Source organism: Drosophila innubila, chromosome X (assembly GCF_004354385.1).
Source record: "Drosophila innubila isolate TH190305 chromosome X, UK_Dinn_1.0, whole genome shotgun sequence".
NCBI classification, from domain to species: domain Eukaryota; kingdom Metazoa; phylum Arthropoda; class Insecta; order Diptera; family Drosophilidae; genus Drosophila; species Drosophila innubila.
In genome coordinates this window covers 20,001,884-20,021,543 of record NC_047626.1, presented here as the reverse complement: position 1 = coordinate 20,021,543, position 19,660 = coordinate 20,001,884, and the positions used below count along the sequence as shown (strand labels likewise).

The window sequence follows — 19,660 nt, the reverse complement described above, 5'->3', positions numbered from 1 at the left end:
AAAGTGAATCAGGTTTCTAAGTCACGTGAGCGCAGAGTCATAACATAAACTGTTAAACTACATTTAACATACATATAAAGTGTATTAAGTATACGTGCCACTGTCATTATCATTATCATTAACGTTATCATTATCGTAAACAGGCGACATTCGTAAGCGCTAAATAGTTTACCGTTCTGTTGCAATGTGGCAGTGTGGAAATGCTGGTAATGATGAAAGGTGTGGAGGGGGCGTTTGTCAGCCTTCAGGTAAAGCCGCTTAACGCTTGCTGCCTTTTTGACATCACTAATGATCGGTTTATTGACGACTTTTGCCTGTTGGCCAAATTGCATTTAGCCACAATTTTTATCTATTTTCTCTTTTCCCTTTTTTTTTTTTATATGTTTGTCCATTTCCGCAATGAGGCACAAACGTTGCCAGTTTGGACATACGCATGTCGCAGTTGCCGCAGAGAGACGACACATAAAATACATTACTCATGACTGTGATGACACGCCCCATTTCAAGGTCAGCCCAATGGGCTAGGTCATGTACTCGTTACTCTATGTTTTCGAGTGGCGACGGGGCAAAAATTGTCATTAATTTTGATCCCCATTTGCAGGTCACAAATTTCATTTTTCAAATTGCAAATTGAAATTGAATTTTCAAGCACTTGCCGCCTTCCTTTTTTTTAACTTCATTAGCCATCATCATCATCGTCATCATCATCGTCGCGACATCATCAACACAGCAAACCAGAATATTTCATTATCGTTTTGTAATTTCATTTGATTTCTTTCGCCTCGCCGGGCAATCAATGCCTTTCGTCCTGCTCAAGTGTCCTTTTAGTGCGACACAAGTGTCAGGACATCAGTCTGACCAAATCCATCAATCTGTACAGCATCTGAGTCGATACATTATCATGTAGATTACAGTTTTAGTAGAATCTTATATTATTTCAAAGGCTGTTTTGTTCTAAATGTAAGACAAACATTTCTGTTAGACAGCAAAGCAATGTTAATAAGAATCAAAAGTGTTAATAATAATATATTTATTTCGAATGTCACTAAAAGTATTAAAATCAAGCAATCAATTGAAAATTATCAGTATTTCTTCAAGCAATATTTTAGTTGAACAGCTCTGTTAAACATACCATTTATTTAAGAAGGCAAAAACTGCATAATTATGATAATAATTTTAAAGGAAACCAATGAAACATTTTAAAATAAGTAAAATAAATAACCGTATATGCTGATAAATAAAGAATGCAAATAAACAGTAATAAAAGAAAATTAAAAATGTTAATGCGAGTTCAATTTGTGTAACCCAATTGGCTAATTAGAGATCAAAGGCAACACGGCAATCATTCAATCAAAGAAGTCTATCAATAATTATAATAAAATTTCCATGTAAAATTTTCCAGTACATATTTTTTAATACAAATCAATATGTGTTTGTTATTATTGCGAGCTGGTAATAATACCTTCAAGAGCTAAAAAAAAGAGTCGAATAATGCAAGATAACGGCACAAAGCCCGCTCTTTTTCTCTCTCTGTCTCTCTCTCTCTCTCTCTCCCAATCTCTTTTGCTTGGTCAAGTGTTATGTGAAACCCATTGTTCTTCACACGCCCGTTAAAACCTATCCTTGCACAATATTTTTCCTAGATTTTAATTTGTCCTATGATTATTTAAATAATATTTGTTGAAATTTTAACATTAATATCTCTATATATGATGTGTTATATGTATAATGTGTATATGTATGTTGCCATGAAAGATTTCAAAAAGCAAAAAGAGGCCGAAGAGCATGCACAGAAGTTGTTTATTGCTCAACAAATGGCCGTTGCTGGTGACGGCGGTGGCGCCTCAGCGTCCTGTTCAATGGGCGGCGGAGGCGGCGGCGGTGTCGGCACGCCCACAACTGCCAATAGCAGCAGCGGTAGTATTACTGGTGCCGCCAGCTCATCATCGACATCAACAACGAACGATCCGCTGGACGAGCTCACCGATCACCAGCGTCGCATGTTGCAACAATATTCGATATCGCCGCCAAGTGAAACAATGATATCGGCCGATGGCGATCAGATAACGGTGCATCATCCACGCGAGGAGCCAAAAAAGTCCCGATTGAAATTACGTGATTTCTTCGTTGCCGAATTTGGTATACTATATATACACGATGATATCTTCCCTCTCTCTATCTCGCTCTTTGTGCAAGTCCCGAAAATTCATTATCATCTATGCTCTCACGAGTATCGCTCTCGCTCTCGCTCTCGTGCCCTCCTCTCTCTCTCTCTCTCGCTCGTTTTGTATGTCTGTGCGTGTCTATGTGTGTGTGTGTATGTGTGTGTGTTTGTGTGTGCTTGTATAACTTTCAGTCTCTTGTGTTTCATAAGCCCCGTAGATATCTTTCAACTAGTTATCAATTGGCATTCGCTGTTTGCACAAAATGTTTAAAGCCCCATTGGCATTGAGAACTTGGCCTAATCCTCTCATTACTTAGTTAAGCACACGCCATAACCACAACAAAAGTAACAACAACAACAATAATAATAATTGCAATAACAATATCAAGTACCATACGTAAACAACATTTTTTTTCTTACACATTTCCTCTTTACAGAGAGAAATATGCCATTTGATTTATTTAATTTTCACTTAACATATTCGTAATACCTTACGCTTGTTCTCTTAAGAAACTGTCATTAATCCTTTCCATTGCATTCGTAAACGTTTTGTCGTATGTCTCAGATAATAACTGCATAAATCGTTTAATTTATATTTCATGCAAAGTGAATATGGATGGATTATATGTACCGTTCCAATTCCAATTTATTCCATACGCTTTTACTCCTGCTGTTGTTAGTTTTTCTCTACATACAATCACAAACGTTTCAATTTCCACTTTTTTTTCATAAGCTTTGCAGTTATGCACAAAATTCCACATATAAATTAGTTCTGAATGTTAATTATTATTTAATATGTCGTAAAATCAATATTTCGTAAACAAAATATGCAATTATGTGGACTTTTAGAATATAAATCGAACGACTTATTTATTATTATTTATGGTAATCTAATGAAATTAATTACTTAATTTTTTTTTTTAGTATTTATGAGCGTTTATTTATTATTTGGTTAGATGTTGGATGACAATCCAGGGGGAACCAGGAGAAGCTAGTGGGTCGACTTAGGGGGACAGCGATCACCATTCACCAATTTGAATGCAATCAGTCAATTTGCCTAGTATGCCATCCTTATATTACAAATATTTCTCTTTTAAGCTGATTCTATTAGGTAGAAGTTTGAAGATATTTATACCCGTTACTAAAAAAATAAGTAAAAGGGTATATTGTGTTATTTGAAATTTATGTAACAGGAAAAAGGAGGCATCTCCGATCCTATAAAGTGTATGTATTCTTGATCAGCATCAACAGCCGAGTCGATATAGCCAAGTACAAGTAGTTTCTTTAAAGTACTTTTATTAACGGGTATCCTATGTTCAGTATCTTGACTATAGCTTTCCGACTAGTTTTAAAATTAATTTATGTTTGTGCAGTTATATTTTTTCCACTTCTAGTCTTTCATCTTATATGGCTTTACCCTTCTTCACTTCACTTCTCACACACACACACACACAAGGTTTATGCATCAGAGTGCATTGTCATTGCCAAACCCATTATCAATGTTACTGTTTGGTGTCTGACAATTTGTGGTTAGTCTTTCCGGTAAACATTTACTGTGTGTGACCCTCTCTCCCACCTCTGTCCCCCTGCTCACACTGTTCCCCTCTCCGCTTGTGTACAAATACAGTTTCAGGTATCTAATTGTTTTCACACGCCAGATTTGCAAATGTCAAATAAATTCTGGCATATTATGCACCCCCAACTAATATCTGCTAGAAGGGTCGAGGGCAGTACGAAAAATACATAACAGTTCCCTGTATGTATAGTATATAGTACAGATGTGTGTGTGTGTGTGTGTGTTTGTCAAAGTAGTTGAATGTGACACGCGACTAACACCCACTAACAAAAATCAAATGGTCCCCCCTGATATTCCCACTGATATCCAGCTAAAAACAATAATCGTAAACTATCTCGAAATTGATTGGCGTTGAGTGTGCAAAAATTGGCCACAGACATGAAAACGGAAACAGTCAACAAATGAAATTTGCTGTCGTTTAAATACTCTGTACTTCTGGGTGAAGTGGGTATCATAAAGTGTGTAAATAAGTATAGTTTATTATCTATATTAATTAGTTAGAAAAATTATTTTGATCTTAGCAGGTCATTTCGGGAAACTTATAAGTTGTTATTATGATCACTTAGGAGTTATAGTTTTATTTTTGTATTTCTTAGCTCGTTATCTTTATACTCTGTAAATTTCATAATAATCGGAACAACATATAAAAACATATAAGAAATTGCTAGATCTATAGCTGCCTGAAGATCGCAGCTCTTACAGAGCATTCTCTTCGTCGAGCACCCGTTAGCACAGCGTCAAGCATTATTTATTTTTATTACGTATTCTCAATTGTTGTCGTGTGCAAACAAGTTCATTCACGTGATTCGATAGCACTCTCCCCCACTCAAAGGAAGAAAAAAAATACAATAGAAAGAACTGCACCCACTGTCAAAATAAAATAAAGAATAAAAAAAAACATTTAGCTAATCAGCTGCACAGAGCACAGAACTTATCGAAGGTTACGTAGACCCAACCAGCCAGAGTCTTACACTATGTAACAACATTTTTATATTAAACCAATACTAAAATACGGAAATATTGCAATAAAATTTAATATTTTCAATGGCTTTTTGTTAATTACTATATGTTTGAAATAAAAAAATATTTACTACAGCTATAGTTTTAAAACTTTAAAAGATGCTATTATTATCGGTACTACATTTAATAATAATTAATTTAATAATAGTATAATTTAATTATGCATTATTATTATTTATGTATTTCAAAACCAATTTTCGACATAAGCATTACTATCGGCTGTACCATAAATTTTTTAATATCAATTTTTCGATACGATTTGACTTTTGACACACTCAAAGATGTCATTCGATTGTCGCATTGCCTTCAGAAATATTAAATTTAGTCGTTCTATCACTGTCGATAGTTATCTCGATACACTTGAACATATGTTAAATTGACGTGTAGATAAGACACATATCGAAACAAGAGTGCGTAAACATATATTGATTAAGCCAAAGTTCAATTAAAGTAAAAATTGTATCTATTTGAGTATTTTCTATGTGCAAATTCTATTGCAAAAGTTGATTGCGCAGTGTTATCGATTATATTACTTGGAGTGGAGTGAAGTAATCAGAGTGAAGGTCCCTTGTACTATTCGCATTCCCTTTGCAACAAAATCTATTTAGTTTCGTGCTCAAATATCCTTCGTTATTCTTGATGCATTTCTAATGTTCGTATAATATTTGTATAATTGAGTTGGTTGATTTTGTTGTCATCGTTGTCGACTTGGTCGTTGTCATCGTCGATGTCGCCAGATACCACCCGTGCCATATGTTGTTATCGTTGTTGTTGTGTCGGGGGCATCTTTCAAGTTCTGTGCGGCACTGATTGAAAATAGAATTTGAATGTCATAGCCTTCGCTCGTGCCATCATCATCATCATCATCATTATAATAATAAGAATAATAATAGGAATAATATTAATACGATTATATAGGAAATAATATTATATAATATAATATAGCTTTATATATACTTCAATTCATTGCGTGCGACTTTCGCAATGCCTCCAAACGGGAAGTGAAAATCCAAAGTATTATTGTTGGCCTCCCTCTTTCTTACTGTGTGTGTAGGTGACTGGGTGGTCTTCATCCTCTTTCCTCTCCCCCTCCCTTCCTGTCCTCCCTGCCCTGCCTGTCTCTCTCTGCCACCCGTAATGCCTCCATTTCTTTTAAGTATTTTTTGATTAGCTTTCCCCCATTGAATTTTAGCATGGGCTGCAGTCATTTCGTCAAGCAGGCGATATTGATGACGATTTGATGGCTAATTGGGTGTTTTGCTCGCGTGCAATCTGAATTATGAATTAGTTGGGTTAGGTGTGTCTTATGATGCACTTGAGATACTTCAAGTTATTGCATTTACTTTCCACTTTTAAGGTCATTATTTAAGAGGTGCATGTCAAAGTTTAAAACAGTTATTTTTTAAGTAAAAATCACATAAAATACTTAAATTGAATTGAATATTGCATATAAATCTGTTGTTTATATTAGCTGCCATGCAGTTAATATTACTCAAAAATCAACAATTTCTTTAACTATACATAAAATTAGTTTTCTCATGTTCATGTCAATATATGTCAATTGACAGTTTACTTTCATTTGAAACTAAATTCCAAGAATGTTATTGAACTCTTAGGTTAAATATTGAGAATTTTGTTAAAGGCAAAGTTTGTTGTTTGTTAACTGAAAGTAAAATGTTTCTCATAGTTGTTACGATTTCATTTCTTGTTGAGTTAAGAATATTTCTGTTAGTTTTATCTGGAGTTAAATAGTAAATCATTTCTCATGCGCATATTAAGAAGTCATATGATTTAGTAAACTCAACCTGTAAAATGCCTATCAATTGTTATTCTAACACTTACTCAACATACATTCCATAAACAATATGCTAAAGAAGCTGTAAACTTAAACATGATCTTGAGAAAAATTATTCTAAATGTGTTCCTTTTGATATAGCCATTTGGCTCTCAATTAACTCATTCGACTGATTTTCTTATTCTTCTGACCATACGTCAAGTTTGCTGTCATCAAGCAAAGAGAAGAACAACGAAAACAACAAACAACTACAATCATATTATGACAAGTGGCTAACGAAAAGCCAACAAAACCGCAAAGTTTGTTCATTAAATAAGAGCACGCTTCATGCATGCTTAAGCAACCAAAAAACACAAAAAGAACAACAATATTTAAGAGAAAGAGAGAAAAAAAAAAACGAGTAATACATAAAACCTCAAAACGAACTGAACCCGAACCCCCAATCCAAGAAAAACTCTGGCTCTAACGGATAATGACGTGAAAAACAACAAGCAGTTACATTTACTGCTACTGCCCATTGCTAATAAACAACTGCAAGTGGCTTTTATGCCCTGTAAACCGCAGGTTGCGGCAGGTTATGCAAAGTATAATAATAATGTATGTTGTTATATATAAAATTATTGTGCATTCTGTTTGTCAACCATACTAATTACATCAATCGATATTTTTAATTGATTAATATAAATTATTTGATCATAAATGACCACATTTCCACAGAGTATACTACACGTCGTCTACTTTCTACGACGGCAATATCACTTGCTTAATTATGATTTCACTAACGAAATTCAAGTGGATTATGCCGAGTTATGTGGGCGTTTTTGGTTGCAAGAGGTGAAGGGTGAACGGAGGGAATAGCGCTGCCCTCTACTCGCATGTTACATGATATGACACTATAATTTTTACTAGCGACCAAACTAAGTTACCACCCACCCACCGCCCTCTTTTTTTTTTGTTTTTTTTTTTGTACTTTGTCACATTGCGTGCACTTGGCAAATAAAAATGAGCGAGAGGTTCAAATAAAAATACAAAAAGGAAAAACAAACGTGAAGCGAGAAATGCCAACGACGCAAATTGTTGTGGCTAATGTGTATGTGTATGTGTGAGTGTTGCCAAAAGGATACTTGAGGGCTTAACGCCGACCAATTTTGAAGGTCGCAAGTTTGACGAGGCCAACAACAAACCTGACCAGTTAACCCCAAAAATGTAATTTCTTTAAGCAACACACCAACACACACACACACACACACACACAAGCACACAAGCACACACATACAATACATTTGACCTTTTGACTTACTTTTTCTTACTCTATTCTTCAGTTGAGTTGAGTTTTTGTTGTTTTTCCTTTGCTTTCTGTATGGTTTTGTGTCTTTGTGTCTTACTTAGCAAGTCATTTACTGCTTCTCCTTTAAATTGTATCCCCTCCTTTTGTATCAGCGTGTTGTTGCCATGGGTCAGCTAGCCAAAGTCCTGTTTGTGAATTGATATCTTTGCCAACGATAAAAGACGATTTGATTATATTATACTTTAAGACGCTTTAGCAAATGGGCGTTAAATGTCGAGGTTTATTTGAGAAAAACAAATGCTTCCAAATGAACTTTAGATCGAATTAAGCATCTAAAAATGTCAATTGCAGGGAACGAGTGTTGTGTGCATTTTAGGAGCACTTTTAAATGGATAATGTTGTGGGAATTGTAGAAAAACAATACTTGAGATAGTTTTTATGGAGAAATCTAATCGTTTTCAATGTTTACCATGTGAAAATGGTTATTAAACAATTCAAAATGTAAGTTAGCCTATTTAGACTCGCAGCGAAGTTTAAAAAGCAGACTACCAGCTTTCAGTGGGTCTCTCCATACCTTTTTATCTTTTAATTTGTCGCACATTTTTTACTTCTACTTCTGTTATCATTGTTGACAAACGAAAATAGGGTTGGATGGGCAATAACATTGCCATGTTATTGATAACAGCACGTAATTCCAATACGTTTTGAAACGTAGGGAGATGTCTAAACCAAATTGGAAACGACGAATATGTTGTTTTTCATTCCGCGGTCGTCAAGCTGAACTTTGCAGAGTTATCGATCATTATATCTTGTATTTTATCAATGCAAATAATTTTTATCAAAACATTTCACATTTACATTCAATAGCTCGACACTGACGTCTCAATTTTGAATAACATTTTTAATGCTTAATCCTTTTGCTAGTTAATCCTCAACTGTGGACAATTAAGTGCAGCTACAAGTGATTATTGGTAATGGATTATTTATAATTAGAATTATTTAAGAAGCTTTGCAAAATTATAATGCACTTCGAAGCACACAAAAGTCAGTGGGAGAGAGAAATCTCAACCCACTCGCTTGTTTTTAGTTTGACTATCGATAATTGATGAGCTGTTGCTGCGGGCGCCACAACGTTAGTTTGTTGTCTGCTTGTGTCAGGTGAGGTAATTTGGGATGTGGCACGTGTATGCGAAGTTGTGCCACAACAACAGCAGGAACAACAACACTGAGATGAAGGAGCAACGACAATAACTGGCGAGTGGCAACGCCAACGCCAACGCAGTTTAACCCCCTTTTAGTCTTTGACGTCATAGACTAAAAATGGTCGTAGGTCTGTGTGTGTGTGTGTATAGATGTGCGTGTGTGTGTCTTGATTTATGGTGCACTCTCACATTGCAATTGGACGAAACGTGTAAGTTTAGTTGAAAGCAAGTTACTGCCAGCCTCCACTCTCTCTCCCTGTCTCTCTTTGACTGCTCCTTCTTTCTTTCTTCTCCATCTCCTCTCATTCGTTCTCTTACCATTTCTAATTGCTGACATGCCAGCGTTGCTATTTGCCCATTGCCCATTGCATACTTTAGTGCGCATGCAATTTTAATGCCCATTGCCTTTTACACAAACTCATCGTCGCTGTCGCCATTATTTCCAGTGTCCCCTCTCTGATCCCCTCTTTTTCCATGGTCTGCTGCAAATTTCATGAGCAGTAAAAATATAAATCAACAAAGTTTCTTTCCAATCCCAAGGAGTAAAGTGAGTACTCGTTTCTCCCATTGGGGTCACAACTGTCAGGGTGCAGGATGTGGTTGAGTAACTGACAAGAGGTGTGAGGAGGAAGGGGCGATACTGCTGCTGTATAAAACATGACACATGCCCCGCATTTTCATCAATGGCTTCTCACTTGCTCCCCCTTCACCTGCCGTTCCCCTTCGCATTTTAGGGAAGCAACTCCGGTTTCAACTATAAGCCGCTTGTATTCGTTCGACCCTCAACTAGACCCCAATTTCCTGCACGGGGCAAAACTTTTGGTCCAACTATTGCGCCTTTCTACATTATTGATTGGTTATGAAATCCATATTATCAGCTTATTACAAATGAGAAACGTTTACATTATGTTGAACTTTTAAATATAACCCGAAAAGTAGTTATATCAATAATTCAGAGGTATGAATAAATCTAATGTGAATGATACAAAAGTATTTCATAGATATCAACGTATCATAAAGTTTCTTAAGTATCTATGATATAAATCGAAAAGATACCAAACTACCTTGTATATGTCTATCTATCTTAGCAATAGTTAAACGATGCTAAAAATACTACAAATAACCAGGTATAACTTAAAAAGATACTTGATTATCTCGTGTCCTTTTCTGTCAGCCTCAGAATTTTGAACGGAACAGAGATACCTCGTATCTCTCTTTTATCTATCTTAAAGTTACAAACGTATCTTTATCTAGCGCCATCTATCTCAATCAATTGTAAATCAAAGCACAAAACAAATGACCTTGTCGCTTTTTTAATTCCCCTGTGTGCAAGTGACCAACTGCTGTTGGATGTCATCCCCATCTTCGCTTCCTTCCCCTCCGTTGTGGTGTCCATCAAGCGCACGTGCCTTAAATGGCTTTTGGCAATATTTGCGGCGTTTTGGGCATATTTTTAAAACAAGTTTGTCCAACAGACGGCAGATGAATGAATGGAATGAAGGTAACAACGCCTTGACCTTTGGCACAGCCCATGAATTTAGCTAAAGGTGCAGTCAGTCCAGTGGGCGTGTCACATTCGCCTCCAACCAACGTAATAGCTTCCTGCTGCGGCGGGTTGTAAAAAAATCGCTGGAAGTTCGGATGGGCGAAAGCAAACGTATGGGGAAGGGCAAATGGTGGCAGGTTATTTAAAGCACTCGTTGTTGAAACTTTTGCAACACCTGACCCATCATGAAAGATTGTTAGTGTTGTTGCAACACATGCTTTTATAATGGTGCAAGAAAAACAACTATAGAAACAAAAAAAAACACAATAAAAGCCAAAAGAATGAGAGAAAAAAAGCGTCAGAGAAAATGGAACTGAAAGCTGTTGATGTCGACGTCATTACTTGGTTTTAAGTGTGCGCTACTTAGCATAGGGTATCATTGACTTTATGACAAGGTTTGTCAAGTGAAATAAACAGAAGATTCAGGAGAAACAAGCTAATAAACAGCAGAGAATAAAGGTAATTTGTCTCTTTCTCTCTACCCTACTTTGTGTAGGGTATTCACAAGTCGACTGCAGCGTTTTTAATAGCCTAGCCCGTGGTTATAGTTTGTGGTTTTTATACCCTACAACCGTAAAATGGGCAATTAAGTACACCATAAAGTGTTGAGAATGTATGTAATAGGCAGAAAGAGGCAACTACAGCCCTATAAAAGAATAAAAATAACCAAATTGATAAAAAAATGTGTATTAAAAGTCTTGATGCTTGGTAAACCTAACCATCAAAATGTTGTGAATAAAGTTGAAAAGTTTCACTACCGTCAAATAAAAATAAGGAAAGTTAGGCGATAAATACAGGGTATTCAAATAGTTCAGTTTATTAACATAATAGGGAGATAGAGAGAGCTGACAAGCCATGCTTGTCTTTGTTATTGTTACGACTGCGACTGTTAATGACACGGATTTTGAAGCCATTGACAGCGACGTTGCACCGAGGTGTTAAGGTCAAAGTGGAGTTAGCATGTGAGTCCTCACTCCCAATTTTCCTTCGTTGCAACAACCCCATTAGTTTAGTTGTCTGTGTCACAAAGCATAGAAAACTGACTGACAGAGAAAAACAACAAGAACAGTAAAATGTGTAAAAACAACTTTCAAGGTAAAATGTAAATAAATAAAATCGAAAAATTACGTCAATAGAGGCTGAAAGCGTTGGCCAGACAGACAGACCTAACAAATGGAACCTAAAGTCCGTTTCAATGGCACGCAGCGGAAGTAAGCCAGGGAAAGGGGTAAGAGTTGTGAGGGTGAAATGGGACAAGGTCTTTTCGCTTTGTTATTATTAATTAACAAATAGGCCAGGTAAATATTTAAACAAATGCGGTGCAAGTGCTTAAAACTATGGAGGAATGAAATGATAACTATTTATTCATATTGTAAATGCCACGTTCACAAGTTGGGGTAACACCCCATTGACAAGAAATTAAAAATTTATAATCAACTTTGAACAGAGGGAAAAGTTAAGTGCAGACAAACAACGTGGCAACCCTGCAAATACGCAAATACGTACACATATCGAACATATAATATTTAACGTGTTTATCAACTATGTGAATAAACTTTTGAAAGATAACACTTTAAATATGTCAATTGTTGAATATTCAACATGTTGAAAGACTTTGAAACAACAGTTGAACAAAGGCAAACATGTTAAAGTAGCTTGATTAACATGAACTTGAGAACCCTTACAAGTTGGCAACTCTACAAATAAATAAATAAGTCGAATATTAAATATTTAGCATGTCGATCAATGTTTGAAAAAAGCGAAAGATAGAAATGACAGACACGTTAAAGTAGCCGATAAATTTGGCATGAATTTAAAATTTAAACGAGGTGGCATCTCTATAAATAATTGTATATACAGTCGAATTTTTTTAACTCGAATCACCATTATCCAAAGAAAAAGTTCGACTTATGGAAAACTGCAAATTCATTCATGTTAAATTGTGATCTTTTCTCTTATTCTTCAAGATGAACAGAACTTAAAAAATCGGAAAACAGGAACAAAAATAGAACGCAATTTAATGGTGATTTCCCCGAAAAATTCGTCTTACAGAAGCTCGTGCCAATATTTTTATTTGAGTTATGGAGAAATTTGAAGTTCGAGTTACAAAAACAGAATTGTTTGTATTTTGCTCACTAATCGCTTTTGCTACTCAATTTTGTTCTAGTTAGAGAAAATTCGAGTTATTAAGGTTCGAGTTAGGAAAGTTCGACTGTATTAAGTCTTTAATATTTATCATGTTAATGAACTATCTGAAAGACTTTAAGAACAGTTGATAAAAAAATTTAACATGTAAAATTGGCTTTCAGCATTACTATTAACTAAAAAATATGCTGAAAACATATGCAAAACTTTGACAGATATTTGAAGACAGAAAAATAAATGGACAAACATGTTAAAGTTCCTGCTAAATTTAACTTGAAGATCCAAGGATTTAACAGTTTAAGTAATATTGTAAACAATTTTACTATTAAATATTACTATTAACATTAACATTGAAAGCAAAGTATTCACATTTTATTTACTTTATTGCTGTTATTTGCAGTTATTTGTGAAACAGTGTTGTCAAAAACTATTTCCAATATTTGTTACTCATTCGACAAATGAGTTGAACGATAATTTGACTGACCCACTGAACGTGTCGCGTTGTCAACGAAAAAAAAAAAAAAAAATAGACAAAAAAACTGCAGAAAAACAACTCATAATTCAGAAGCCGACGTGTTGGCCTCGTGAATATGGATGGGCATGTTGTGCATATGGCAAATGGGGTCTACAGCGGGAAATAAGATTATTTATTTTATTTATAATTATTAATTATATTTTAAGGTCGCAGTGTCTTTCAATTATGCGAAAGATAAGATAAGCGAAAAAAATGAAAAAAATAAAAAACATATAGATAGAAAACATGAAATGAGCGAGAAAATGCCAGGCAAATTGGTTCAACGAATGACCAAAAAAAAACCAAATAAATAAATGAAAAAAAAAAAAGAAATGAAATCTGAAAGCCAAAAGCTGAAAGTCAAAATGAATCAGCTCCACCAATTCTGGCGTCGTTCCAAAAGTGTTACACAGGCCAAGGGGTAAGAGGGAGGGCACTTGGGCATCCGAAAGGGGGGCAAACTGTGTGCGGGCTGCCAACTTGCGGCCGTGCGGGAGCGTTTTTGCGAAAGCTTCCGCGTCGACGTTTTTCCAAAAAAAAAAAAACAACAATTGCTATGAAAGGAACAACAACAAAAAGAGCAACAAACAACAGTCGCTAATTAAGCAAAGACCTCAAGTAAATAAAATAAATAGGAATTTGCTCTCTGAGAAAGCCGGGTGAAAAAGAAGAAATAAAGAATAGATAATATCACGATAATTGCTCAATGGCAAGGAGAAGGAGTTCATCTGTAATAAAGAGGTATTCAAAGGAGAAGCGAAGAACATGCGAAAGAACTAAAAAGAGAGAATAGAGAATATAAAAGTATCCTAGAAAAATTATTGCGATTTATTTGATAGGGAGATAAAATAGCGGGGCAAGAAAGTGGGAGAAAGACAGAAAATTCGATCAAATTCTAAAAAAACTTTGAGAGCGCAAAAAAGCAAGGAAAGCTAGTCAAAAAGAAAATCCATCTCGAAAGAAAACAAAACAATTGGTGATGCGATTCAGTGGGATAATAGATAATATAAGTAGATAACGTTAATTACCATAAAAACTGTATTATCTTAAAAACTGTGGGTGTGGTGGTTTTTCGCGATTTGTGGTTGCGGAGGGGGCGTGTCAAAAATTTAAAACAAACTTGGCCTGCGTAGGGCTTATGGAAATCTGTTTGCCAAATTTGGTATCTCTATCTTTTATAGTCTCTGAGATCTAGGCGCTCACACAGACTGACAGAGGGACAGACAGACGGACGGACGGACGGACGGACAGACGGACAGACACACATGGCTATATCGACTCGGCTGTTGATGCTGATCAAGAATATATATATACTTTATGGGGTCGGAGATGCCTCCTTCTCCCTGTTACATACATTCCAACGAACACAATATACACTTTTACTTATTTTTTAAGTAACGGGTATACAAATATGTGTAATAAAAAGTATTAGTCCCTGCTAGAGACAGAAAATGAGAGGAAGAAAGTAAAAAATTCTGAAAATGAAAGCTAACGAAAAGAGGAAATCGATCGCTTTACAGCGCTACGGGGGCAGTTTGCAGTGCGTGGGAAATTGACGGGCGGTGGGTGGTTTATAAGGGGGTGCTGCGATATGCGTGGGGGTTGGCATTCGAATTAACTGTTGTTGCTGCTTGTGGCGCTTGAAAAATGCTGTGTTTTCTTTTTGCCTGCATTTCTTTTACATTTTCCATTTTTCATTTTGCCAGTAGAGAATTAAGAAGAAAATGAAAAGAGAAGAAAAGCAACAACGAAGGAACAAGCGAACGCGCAGTGCTAAAAATAAATGTTTATTTTATAAGATTTTACGTTGTTCTTGCTCTTATTGTTGTTGTTGTTTTCTTCACATTCTGTGATGTCAAGTTTGTCATTGTTTTCTAGAGCTGGGATAGCAAAATGGTGATGAAGGTGGATGTGGGGGGGAGGAGTTGATTGAAGGTAGTAAAAAACAGAGCATAACGAAAGGAAATGAAAATCAAGGTCTGAAAGATGCACTCGACCTCGACAATGAACCTAATGACTGAATGTAAATGACCCTTAATGCAATTGTTACTAAATGAAGAAGGAAGAGTAGTAAGTATAAGACGTTAAGAGATGAAATGAGAGAAAGTGATCAGAAAAGAAGCTAAGTTTAAAAAAAATTCAATTTATAAGATATCAGTTTTCTAAGCTAACTAAGTAAATTGATAATTTAACAATAAAAAAAAAAAAATTTTGTATTTTCCCAAGACATAAACTGATACGTCCTTTTCATATTATGGATTTCCAGCCTTATTTTACGTATACATCAATTTACAAATAGAATTTACAAAAGTTGTTCTGATTTAAAAACGACGAATTCAAAGTTGTTAGCCACATCAGTTAAGTCTATCATAAATTTTCATTTCGAAAATGTTTTCATAGTAGGCAATGAGGCTGATTTTATTGGCAGGCTGCTTTTGCTGCTGTTTTTTGTACCCTTGACTCATAAAAGCGTTAAAAGGTCGCAAAAGACTAGAAACTGAAACTGATAGATATTTTATTTTTTTTCTTACTTAATTTTAGCAGCTAAAGAAAATAGTTAATACATTTGCTAGGTATTTGTTAGTAGATCAGTTATGATGAAGTTTTTTCTACACTTTGTTTTTTGCTATTATTGCCGGTGCTTGAAGCAACATTATTTATTTATTTATTTATTTATTGTTCTGGTTTGTTTGTTTGCCTTTCTCTGCTCTCCTTGTTCTTGTGCCACTGTTGTTGTTGTTGTTGTTGTCCACGTTGCTTTTGTTTTTGTTACAGTCAAGGCAGAAATTGATTTTTATAAATAGCGCGCATACGCAACGTGGCACGCACTGAAGTAGAAAGAAGCACATTTCTGTCTCTCAGTCTGTTTGTTCCTTTGTCTGTCTTGCTTTGCCTTGCCAAAAAGAAAATGAAGAAGAATAATAAGGGGTACCAGGGGTGTGTGCGTGTGTGTGTGTGCGAAGGTAGTGTGTAGCAGCTGCTGTCACGGCACAGCTACATTAGATCGCTTCAATGGATACGTTTCGACTGCTTGGAAAGTGTTTTTTGGTCGCCTTGGATTTAATTTCGAATGAATGGAAATAAAACAAGCGCCAAAAATCGGCAACGAACAAAAAACCAAATGCTTTGCGTTTCTTTTTGGTACTTCTTCTGCTTGTTGGAAAATAGAAGAAAAATATCAGACAATTGCACTAATTTGCCTAGAACACTGTCTCAATCTCAACTCTTTGCATAATCAATCAATTTAAGTGTTTCCTCTGCTCTGCATGTGGCTTTATTGTGAAATTCTCGCTTTCTAACAAATAAAGCGATGAAACAAAAAACTAAGCCAAATCCCAAACAAAATTTTTGTTGCTAAGCGAACTATAACCTGCTAATAACACATTTGCCTTGCCTTTTGTTTAGATTTCATTTAGCTACCATGTATGCAGTAAAAAAAATGCGTATAAATATGGGGTTATATACAAATTGGGCAAGAGTTGTTGCAACATTCGTGTAAAGCGGTTTGTTTGTTGTTTATCAAAATATTTGAGATGATTTGATATTGTATAGCACATACAGATCCCTTATGAAATATTACTATCAATAAACTGAAAGGAAAAATGGAAGAAATGTTAATAAATTGAGTCATTTGGAATTATTAATTTTTAAGATACATTTCCAAAAGATATAATGAGATGTGCTCATTTTTTTGTGAGTATCTTTAATCTAATGTACTTAGCAGAGTATTTTCGAGTCGAGTTCACTTGCCGGTTTATTATTTTTTCAATTTTATAGAGAAAATTCGTTTGTAATTCAATTTGAATTCGTTTTTCACTTTGCTTTGCTCAATGTTAATTACCCAATGTTTATTTTATGGCTCTATTAAACAATTCAAATGAAATACACACACGTGTACACAGAAAACAGTACGCATACGCCTCTTGTGCCATCAGTGTAATTGTACTGAACACTCGACACGCCCCTCAGCCCTCAGGCCTGTCATGTAAATGCCATTATAATCGGCGCTAATGTGCTTAAATGTGGGCTGTACCCCAGCTGTTTGGGTGGTTCCATTTGCTGGTGGTGTTGGTGGTGTCACGTGTCCAAGTGGCGACTTTTAAGCAAATTTTCATGCGTCCACTACCTCTGTTCCCGCCCCGCCCCCCTCCAGCTGTACCTTCAACTGGGTCAATGCAAAACGGAAGCATTTCAAAATATGTTTTCGCCTACGTGGCGATTTCTGATGCCTCACAAAGCACCACAATTTGGGCAATTTGCTTTGGCATTCCGTTGCAGCAAGTGGAACAAATGTTTCAAACCGTTGCGCTTGTTGCCTTTGCTTTTGAAAATCAACAAGCGATTTCAATTCCAAAAGGCTTCCAAATGTGGAAATACAAATTTTTTTGTTATATATTTTAGCTTTATCGATTGAAATGTCAGAAGAAGAACCAGAACCACTATTTATTCCTCGTTTGCGATTTGTAATGTTATTGAACTAGAAAGGCACTTTTTCAACAAATCGTTTGGTTTTTCAACCGATACATTAATTGAGGCGCGAGATTTGTTACAGATTCGTAAGTCATTTTTTTCGAATTGCAACTTGAAAATAATTAAAGCTAGGAAATATTTTAATAATAATAATAATAATTATAGTTATTGTCTATATACGATTTGTTTACAATTGCTTTCTAACTAGTAATATAAATCCAAATTAAGCATCGAATAGATTGAATGGCCGATTCATAGGGAAAATTATACATATTCGTTGATTTTCCATACAAATTTTTAAATATTAATAAAAAATATAAAATGTGGCTCTTAGTTCATGGCTTTGTTTATGGATATTATTTATATGACATTTTTAGGACTCATTAAAATCTTTGCTTGATTTTAATTGCACCCACGACAGGGACACGTGGAGACAAGTACGACATCAGACTGTATCCCGATAGAGATGTCAAAAGCCAAATAATAAAAATTTTTATTGCTCATTGAATATAATTTGTACAACAATGAAATATAGGAAATAAACCAAGAACTCTAGTAAATTGTAGAGCAGTAGACAGAGTTTTCATGATCATCGATTAAATTAAAATTAATTTAATTTATGGTCTCGAAACACATCAATTTAAAATTTAGTTGAAAACTGCTTACGCATTGATCGATTCATCGATGTTTCGAATTGTCTTTCAAGTCACTTTTTAAATACGATTCGTTAGGACAAAGTAAAAAAAAATTTGTATCCTTCAAGAGCATTTAATGTCAAGTAAATCGGCTATTAATATTATCCTTATCCAATTCGTTTTGCAATATTTTACATTCCTCTTTGTATTTCGTAGCTGTGTGACCATAAGACTAACTGTCTCGTTAGATTTCTTTCAAAACTTTTTCTTTGTTGCCATCACTAGCATTTTGTATGCCCCTCTGCCAACTGGGTCAATGCAAAACGGAAGCATTTTCGAGAATGTCTAATATGCATTGCCTAGTTTCAGAATTCTTCGCCACGAAACAATTTAAAACCAAATTCTTTTTGCACTTGTCCTTAATCAACGTTCGCCAGCCCAAAGGCGTTTATCCTTGTTGCTATTGTTATTGTTGTTGTTGCTGTTGTTATTGTTATTGTTATCTTTGCTTCATTTTGTTGGAATTTCAACTTGAGCACGCAAAGGCCGAAGGCAGTCCCCAGAGGAGGGCGGCCTGGGCGTGGCAATTAATGACAACAGTTTCATGCAAATTGTGTTTTCGCAAGGAGCCAAAGGCAAATGAAGCTAAGGAGCCAGCTTAAAAACAAAAGAGCTAGCTAAAATGCCTTAGAAATGCGTATTCGACTGTGCATTACCCTGTAGATGGTCAGTTACAAATGTAACCAATTTTGCCAAGCAATCATTGTTTACTTTTCGTGAAACTTGAATGTAGTGAAAAATGAGTTTAAAAAACATAAATATGGCTTTTGAAAATACGATTATGAGATTGTCTTTTGCTTTAGTTAATGATCGTAGATAGTTTCTTATGGTGTTGCAACAAATTTGCTCGAATTAAATACTCCTTTGCAAGATTTTATGCTTACAGGATATAGAAACAATATTACAGCATTGAACCCTGCAATCAGCTGTAATTACCACCAAGTTGACGCCACACGCTTCTCCAGACAATCCCAACGAGACCGACTTCTTTTTTTTTTATCGATTACCAAACTGAAGGTCAGCTGAAGGCTCTCACCTCTTACTCTCTTTCTCTCTCTCTCTATTTCTTTTTTTCTCTCTCCCCTTCTGTATAGACCTATTCCTCCCTCTGACTCTGCAGGGTGCAGCCGAAATGGGCATTAATTGAATCAAAGTACCGAATGTGGGTCAATGTAATTGTGGTTCACTTCACGCAGCTGCTTTTCAGACCTTTCTCTGGCTGGTGTGTGTGTGTAAGTGTGTGTG

General features: G+C 35.5%; 1 protein-coding gene across 1 annotated transcript in view; it reads left to right on the top strand.

Moving 5' to 3' along the window:
* Positions 1–19,660, top strand: part of LOC117794338 (serine/threonine-protein phosphatase beta isoform) — a 29,952-nt gene that overhangs the window by 1,371 nt on the left and 8,921 nt on the right. The gene's annotated exons all lie outside the window — the stretch shown is intronic.